Raw genomic sequence first — 9,668 nt, 5'->3', positions numbered from 1 at the left:
AAATTTTCTTTTCTAGATTACTGACATTTCTATTGTGTGTGTCATCAGCTTTGTTTGCCTTGATATAGCTGTTTTATCATAAAACTCTGAAGCCCAATATAGTATTCACCAACCACATATGGTTATGTAAATGCAAAGTAGTAAAGATAAAACAGAATTAAATATTCATTTTCTCAGTTGCACTAGTCGCCTTTAAAGTGCTTTACAGTCACACAATGGCCAGCACAGATATAGAACATTTCCAGTATCACAGGAAATTCTACTGGATAATGTTGTGAAAGGGAGACATAGAGGGAGGAGAGAATTAAAGAAAGAAAGACTCTTAAATGACTTTATACTCTCTCTGTGTGTGTCTTCTGGAGAATAATTATGTACTTGCTTGATTCCACTTATCTTAGTCTGTACTTTTTTAAAAATCTTTTCTCTTCAATTTCAAATAGAAGCTGAGAAGGAGAAAGAAGGAGAGACACTTTAGCACCACTGTTGATGGAGCCTCTGCTAATGTCATATGTTGTGCTCCTGTGTGGTACTAGCATCTTGAAACTGTGTCCCCTCTTTCTATTTGTAGTAGATTATAATCCACTAGGTTTCTCATCTCTCAACCTGAAATTTCTCTTCTCTTCTTTTTTTTTTTTTTTTGCTATTTTGTAATTTTTAAAAAATATTTTTTATGACTACAAATTAATAGGAGTGTACATAAACACCATTCCCACCACTAAAAGACTATGTCCCATCCCATCTCCCCTTCCCTCCACCCCTAGCCCCATGAAGCTGAACATCTACCCTCACCCTCCACCCAGGGTTTTTACTTTGGTGCCTTACTACAAATTTAGTCAGATCCTTCTTTGAGTTTCCCTTCCTGTTATTCTTTCTCAACTTCTGTTTATGAGTGGGATCATCCCATACTCTTCTTTATCTTTGACTTAGTTCACTTAAAGTAATTCCTTCTAGAACTTCTAGTCTAATGCCCTCCATTCATCCATTGAGTGAACTCATTGTATTCCCTTGCATAAGTTCTTCACAAGTTCTTTAATTTTGTTTTTGTTGTTGCTGCTGCTGTTGTTGTTGTTACTAGATACAGAAAGACCAGAGCACTGCTCTAGTTTATGGTGTATAGTGGTACAGGATTTTAACCTGGGACCTTGAAATCTCAAGCATTAGAATTTTTTTGTATAAACATGTTTTCTTCCCAGGCCCCCCTTGATTTTTTTTAATTTTTATCTTTTCACTTCCTCTGAATAGAAAGTTTGGACTAGGAAGTTCTAGGGGGGAGTATGCTCAGTATAATCACATTTCTAGTGCTTTATTTTGATTCCTAACAGTTGTTTACAACCAGGGCCTTAAACTCAGAATCATATTTTTTTCCGAGTCCCCCCCCCAAAAAAAAAACTAAAACAAATTTATCAATTAGTAGGAATTTCTTTAAACTGTTGGGAACATGTGTGGGCCTGAGAGTTAAGAAGGAAAGAACCAAGTCTGAGTTTCCCCCCTTATGCTCACCTGGTTGAGAGAGACTTACCAAGAAATTAGTAGGAATTTCTTTAAAAAATGCAAATGAGGGGGCTGGGTGGTGGTGCACCAGGTTAAGCGCACATAATACAAAGCACAATACCACACAAGGATCTCAGTTCAAGCCTTCCACTCCCCATCTGAAGGGGATCACCTCACAAGCAGTGAAGCCAGTCTTCCTCCTTCCCCTCCTCTCTCAATTCTGTCCAAAAAAAGAAAAAAAAGAAGAGAAGAAACAAAATCTACTTATTTCTATAAAAAGTTTATTATGCATGTCATCTTGATAGTGAATTAATATTTTAATGTTGATTCACTTACTGGTGTGTGTGGGTGTAGAGTGTGTGTGTGTGTGGGTGTAGAGTGTGTGTGTGTGTGTGTATGTGTGCGCGCACGTAATTCTGCTAAGGATTCATCATTCCAGCTGAAAAAAGAGAAGCAGGGAGAGGAAAAGGGAAGGAGCACAAAACCGAGGCTCCCTTCTGTGACATACTACTCGAATGTGATGTAGTAGAGGCTTAAATGTCAAAACAGACTCCTTCCCAAGTGAACTACTTTGCTTTCTCATTATTTAATTTTTGCTAATGTTTCAGTCCTATTGTATGCCAGTTAAGATAGGTGTGTGTGTGTGTGTGTGTGTGTGTGTGTGTATTCTGTTATAAAAATACAACAGTGAATATAGTGCTGATCCTCCCTGTTTTCATAGCAAGGAGACAGAGCAGATAATAGGCAAATAATTTCAGATGTAGTACCATTTTATAATGGTAAAACTGTAGCAATCTCATTCCATAGTGATTTCATCTGGTTTGGAGCATTAGTGGTGGTTACTTGGGGGTAAACGGTCTGTGTCCATAAGTAGGGTATAGTAGGAGTCAAAAGTAAGAGCGTTTCTACTAAGTGAGGGTAGAGAAGTATATAGTAGCTGTAGAAGCCCATCGGTCTAGGTTATGAATATCAACAGTACTTATTTTTAAAACTTAGTTTCAATTAGGCTTGGATTTTTTTTTTTTCATAAGAGAGACAGAGAAAGGGAGAGAGGAAGGATACCACCGTACTACTCCCCCATTCATGAAACTCAGGGCATATAGTTCCGGAACTTGAGTTTAGAGGTTCTGGCATAGTAAGACACATACTGTACTAGGTTAATTATCTCCTGATCCGGAGCTTTATTTCAGATTTAGTGGGAAAACACTGAAATATTTTTAAATGATAGGGGTATCATGATCAACAAGTGTCTCCAACAAATTCCCCTGGTGGCAGAGTAAGGTAGAGAGGGGTGAGAAGCTCATGTTCAAATGTGAGAGGAATTTGTTAGGAAATTATTGTCATAGTTCAGGTGAAAGATGATGTGAGCCTGGCAACGTGTTTGAACAGAGAGGTAGGGATGGACAAATTTAAGGTGCACACAGGGAGACAAATTAATAAGAAGTGACAGATCATGGAGATGACAAAAAGAAATATCATTTGTAGTGCTGGAATTGAATGAGTGAAGGGTCATTCCTAGATCAAAGTGGACATGAGGACAGTGATTATGAACCCAGCGAGGAATCTAAAATTTTATAAACCAGTGAAGTCATGTTACTGTTACAATAGTGTCATTAATGCATTCACTCTCATGACCTTTATGCCCTTTGAATATATGCTCATATTCTTGTAAAGAGAGGCCACTTGATGTCTAATAGGGCACTGTGATTATTAATTTAATTAGAAAGAAAGAGGTGGAACCGTTGTGGTTAAAATATTCTCACTTTTCTAGAAACAGAATAAAGAAAGGAGAAATGAGAGGAAAAAAGAGAAATGACCTTACTCATTCTTTTTCTCCTGCTCTGGAAGACAGACAAGATAAGCAGTGAGAAATTATAATTGATACAGTAATTGTAGAGATAGGCTGGTGAAGGTGAAAAATGAGATGCCTACATGAAGGTTATCTTTTTTTTTTCCCCCAGTCTAAGAAAAATCTTGTTTTCCATTTATTTTTCTTGTAGTTACTAAAAACTGGACTACATATCCAGATCTGAATTATAGCACTATCACTAGTTTTATAGAAAATGATTTGATGTGTTTATTTACTTTATTAATGCTTTTTATTCATTTTAAAAAATCAATGCTGGTTGCTGTTATTTCACTATTTATTTGTATGTTGTTGTATACCTGGGGTAGGGCCCATACTAGGGCTTTATAATAGAGAGAAATGCTGCAGGTGGGTTTTAGAAAAAATACGATATAACACAAATGACATATACCTTAAGTTATAGTTGAAAGATTAGGCAGCAGTAGCACTGATCCTAGCAGATAGGTCTATTGTTTTCTTTTGGTCATGGAATAAGATAAACATTATCAGTAGCCAACTGGTGGGTAACCCAGTAGACCAAGAAAGGATAAAATTGGTTTCAGTAGCTGCTACAGAAGACATACAGATTTGAGATACAATGTCATGGCAATTATCTTTTCATCCATGTCTTCTCTATCAGTAGGGACAAAGGAAGATGTCAGGGTTATGAAATTACAACCAAAATGTGTTGTTTCAAGAAATACTTACAACTGATATAGCTGGTATATGTCTAAGCCACTTTAATTTGCATTAAACTGACACTTGGCATGTTTCTTGGTCCAGATGTAATTTACTTAAATTCCTTGAGTTGTTTTTCAATTTAGAAATATACAAAGATCCTGCATGTGTCAATTTTTTCTACACATTTGTGAATTAAAATTAGCCAAACTATTAAATAGATTATTCTTAATTTAAACTGAGGATAACTATTATTTCTAATGCCAAGGTAAGTAAACCATGTAGATCAGGGTAATGATGGAGTGGAGCTTTTGTTTGTTTTTTAGTGACTCTTTAGGGTCTAGATGCATTATTTTTCAGGGCCAGGTGGTGGTGCACCTAGTTGAGCGCACACATCACAGTGTACAAGGACCCGGGTTCGAGCCTCCGGTCCCCACCTGCAGGGGGAAGCATTGTGAGTGGCTGCAGATGTCTCTCTGTCTCTCTCCCTCTATATCACCCCATTCCCTCTCGATTTCTGGCTGCCTCTATCCAATAAATAAAGATAATAAAAAAATTTTTTTAAGTGTAGATGCATTACTTCTTCCATAGTTTTCCCTAGTAACTTAATAATACAAAGTATATGTGATATGTGTGGGATTTTTTTATATAGGTTTTTTTTTTCTTTTTTAAAAATTTTTCCCTCCAGGGTTACTGCTGGGACTCCAGGCACTACAAATCCACTGCTCCTGGAGGCCATTTTTCCCATTTTTGTTGCCCTTGTTGTTGTTATTATTATTGCAGTCCTTGTTGTTGGGCAAGACAGAGAGAAATTGAGAGAGAGGGGAAGACAGAGAAGGGGAGAGAAAGATAGACACCTGCAGACCTGCTTCATCACCTGTGGAGTGATCCCGTTGTAGGTGGGGAGCTAGGGGCTTACACCAGGATCTGTACTGGGTTGGTCCTTGCCCTTTCTGCCATGTGTGCTTAACCTGCTGCACTACCACTGGACTACTATATAGAATTTTTTTTTTTTTTTTTGCCTCCAGGGTTATCACTGGGGCTTGGTGCCTGTGCTATGGATCCACTGCTCCTGGAGGCTATTTTTCCCATTTTTTTTGTCCTTGTGGCTGTTATTGTTGTTGTTATAGCTATTATTGTTGTTGGATAGGACAGAGAGAAATCGAGAGAGGAGGGGAAAACAGAGAGGAAGACAGATTGGAGGAGAGAAAAATAGACACCTGCAGACCACTTGTGAAGCGACCCCCCTGCAGGTGGGGAGCTGGGGGCTTGTACTGGGATCCTTATGTTGGTCCTTGTGCTTTGTGCCATGTGCGTTTAACCTGCTATGCTACCGCCCCCCCCCCATATAGGACTTTTATAATAATTTGGAGAGACATAGAAGAGAGTCATACTCCATAGGATAGGATAATTTTCTTTCCTTTTTTTTTTTTTTAATAATTGCCACCAGAGTTATCACTGAGGTTTAGGGACTGCATGATGAATCCACTCTTTTTTTTTTTTTTAATTTGAGAGGATAGATGGAAATTGAGAGGGAAGGGGTGATAGAGAAGGAGAAGGAAAGAGACACATACAGATCTGCTTCACCACTCTTGAAGCTTCCCCCCTGAAGGTGGGGAGGTTGGGGTGAGGCTTGAACCCAGGTCCTCACACATGGTTATGTATGTGCTTAACTGGGTGTTCCATCCAACAAGAAAGCCTCACTAGATATTTCTGTTCTTCTCAGTCCTTCTCTATCTTAGCCTGTGTTGCATTTTGCTCAAACTATGCCTTTCTTCCCCTCATTACTTTTCCCTTCCTCCAGACTGCTACCCTTTATTTCCCCATTTCTCTCTCTTCTATCTTTTATTATGCCAATCAATTTGCTGAATGTTCATGGATACTTAAGCATCCTAAGTGTTTCAGTATTCATGACAAATTTTAAAAAAACATTTTATTTATTTTTAACTTTAATGAAGGAGGAAAGGAAGAGGGAGAGGGAGAGGGAGAGGGAGAGGGAGAGGGAGAGGGAGAGGGAGAGGGAGAGGGAGAGGGAGAGGGAGAGGGAGAGGGAGAGAGAGAGGGAGAGAGAGATTTTGTGTGTGTGTCCAGGGCACTGCTCAGCTCTGGCTTATGGTGGTGCTGGGAACTGAAGCTGGGACCTTGTAGTGTCAGGCATGAAAGTCTTTTGCATAACCATTTTATTGACTACCTAGCCCATTCAAGGCCAATTCTTTTCACTAGACTTTTCCTCTGAATAAATGTGGGCTCTTGGGAAATAGAGTTTTCTTTGTATTCATAACTGTGCACATACATCTATACTGGATTTCAAATGTGTATCTTTAGAAGTTTGGTCTCATCAAAGTTTGAACACCCAACTAATCACTTATAGTATTCTGAATTCATGAAATGAGATGGACTAAAACAGTGGTCCTTTACTCCATTGTATTTTGAAACATTGTCTTCGCATGATAAATGGTTGAGCAGAGCACCACCATGGGCTACATGAGTCATCAGTTTGTAAGTCCTGTCTTTTTTTTTTTTATATTTATTTATTTATTTATTTTCCCTTTTGTTGCCCTTGTTGTTTAACATTGTTGTGGTTATTGATGTTGTTGTTGTTGGATAGGACAGAGAGAAATGGAGAGAGGAGGGGGAGACAGAGAAGGGTAGAGAAAGACAGACACGTGCAGACCTGCTTCACCACTTGTGGTGTGACTCCCCTGCAGGTGGGGACCTGGAGGCTCAAACCGGGATCCTTACACCAGTCCTTGCGCTTTGCGCTATGTGCATTTAACCCGCTGTGCCACCGCCCTACTCCCATAAGTCCTATCTTATAGAACTCTCTAAGAACCCCAGCTTTACAAAACTTAAGGTATTTCTTTTACAAAAGTTTGTGACTTGGATTGGTCCAAGCTCTTATAAAAAGATCTCCAATGGAAAAAAATGTATTTCCAGTGGATTTCTACTGTATATTCCTACTATTGTATGAAGGCAAGTATGTATACTATGAAGTAGTATATATACTTCTCTTCCACAGGGCTTAAGATGCTACATGAGAACACAGATGTAACTAATATCCATATGATGAAGGTTAAAGTTTCATTAGTAAGGATAGACAAAGGTTATACTGCAAGAACTATCATGCCCTGAGTCTTGTTTACTTAGAAGACAAACTATTTCTTATTTACTATGTACATCTATTATATATTTTTAGGGGAAGGAGGGACATTTTGAGTCAAGGAAGTTGACAATGCAGTTAGTCTTTTTAAAAATTTTTAAAATTTTATTTATTGGATAGACACAGCCAGAAATCGAGAGGGAATGGGAGGGTAGAGAGGAAGAGAGACAGAGAGACACTTGTAGTACTGCTTCATCATTCATGAAGCTTCCCCCCTGCAGGTGGGGACCGGGAACTTGAACCTGGGTCCTTGAGCATTGTAACATGTACGTTCAACCAGGTGTGCCACCACTCGGCCCCTGCAGTTAGTCTTTGTTCCAGAGGCAAAAGAATCTGGAAGGTATTGCTGAATTAAATACGTAGTCTCGACATGGTACCATCAGTTCTGCTGACACCTCACTGTCTAGAATTTTATGGCTTATACAACTATAGTGACCAGGAAGCATTATCTTACCATAGGTAGAAGATGAATACACCAACTTCTTTGAAAGGTAATTGAGTTTTGTTTTGGATTGAGAAAATGGACTAAATGCCCTTATATGACACTATCTGTTGGTGTTTACTAGAACAAGTCATCATAAGTTTAAATACAGTGGACTAAAGAGATTTGGAAGAAAAAAACTTAAAAGTGTTGATATTCTTGAGAGCTTGTTTGGAGGTTCTAGCAGGGGAGCGCAGCTACTCCTATACCCTCGACCTGTCATCTCTATTTGGGGAAGGCCGTTCTCTTTGACCCAGCGAGCAGCTTTGGGAGGGATGCACATGGAGCGGTGAGGGAGGAAGGGGACACCCGCCTAGCCAGCCAGCTCAGCCGAATCAACCCTGGCGATCAATGGGGTGACATGTTGCAGCCAGATCGCCCTCACATCCAAATGGTGATAGTCTTATTTAATCATATACATGTACAGAAAGACACTTGAACCATAAAGGGCAAACATTTCTTCAAGAATGGTAGCTCTTACTAGCAAACATGAACTTTCTTTTAATATTAATGTACAAACAGCAAAAACAAAACCCAATAAATCATGGACAAAGTTTACATCTCCATATTTCAAATGCCTGGAATGTACTCAGTGTATGCCTCTCAAAAAAGAATAGGGTTTAAGACTGTGTTGACTTTAAATAAATAAGAATATATAGTGATTAGTTAAAATAAGAATATGTAGTGATTAATTCTAGGTGTTGATTTTCCCATGTGTTATTTTACCCAAGTGTTTAAGACTCACCTGCAGGTGAGTCGCTTCACAGGCGATGAAGCAGGTCTGTAGGTGTCTGTCTTTCTCTCCCCCCTCTATCTTTCCCTCCTCTCTCCATTTCTTTCTTTTATAGCTAACAACAATAATAACTACAACACTAAAACAACAAGGGCAACAAAAGGGAATAAATAAATAAATAAATAAATATTTTAAAAATGGCTTCCAGGAGCAGTGGATTTGTAGTGCAGGCACCAAGTCCCAGTGATAATCCTGGAGGCAAAAAAAAAAAAAAAAAAAAAAAGGACTCTTGAGCCAAACTGTTGGGGTTTAAAATCTGCCCTATCACTTAACAACTACATTCCCTTGGGCAAGTTTAGTAATCCCCTTACACAGTACAATTCCTTAGCCACAACATGGAGTAAATAATAATAAGAATATTTATGGGGTTAATAAAAATGTTTAGATCCACCTTACAAACAACATAGGATAGAGTAATGTTAGCATATATTGAATGTTTAATAAATAATAGCTTATATTATTTGTCTTGACAGATACTATAATAAATATAAATTTTTTTCTACACATTCAGCAATACAATAATAAGGGCTGATATAATTGAAACATAATGCTAAGTAGCACTTTGACATTCTTAGCTTAATTTTTTTGTAAGTTTTAAGTCTTTATTTGAGAATTATTATTATTGTTTTATTTTTTTGGAGACCGAAATTGAGAGGGAAGGGAGAGGTAGAGAGGGAAAGAGAAAGAGATGCCTACAGCACTGCTTTACCACTGTGAAGCTTCTCCCATGCAGGTGGAGACCAGGAACCTGAACTTGGTTGGGTTTTTGTTCATGGTGGCATATGTGTTCAGGTGCACAACCATGGCCATGGCCGGTGCGACGCTATGTTCCATCGCTGGGGAGCCAGAGACGACCCGAACTGCCCCTGCGGCTCCAGACAGACTATGACCCACATAGTCAACGACTGCCACCTCTCCAGATTCAAAGGAGGTCTCGAAACTTGACATCAGGCTCAACCTGACGCTGTTGACTGGCTACGGAAGAAGGGCAAACGCTAAAAGAAGAAGGTGCACAACCACCCGACCCCGTCTTGACTTATTTTTAACTTTGTTTACCAGTTACTCCTACCTTGAAATCTGTTTAGTGATAGGTTTGATGACTAGTTAGTATATTACAAAGAACTATTTATTACGTGTGCATTGTGAAATGTGAAAGACCAGTGGGAAAGATTGAGGCGTCTAAAGGTTCCCTCATTCTCTCATACTTAATTGCATGAGA

The sequence above is a fragment of the Erinaceus europaeus genome, chromosome 12 (assembly GCF_950295315.1).
Source record: "Erinaceus europaeus chromosome 12, mEriEur2.1, whole genome shotgun sequence".
NCBI classification, from domain to species: domain Eukaryota; kingdom Metazoa; phylum Chordata; class Mammalia; order Eulipotyphla; family Erinaceidae; genus Erinaceus; species Erinaceus europaeus.
This window is presented reverse-complemented; position numbering follows the sequence as displayed.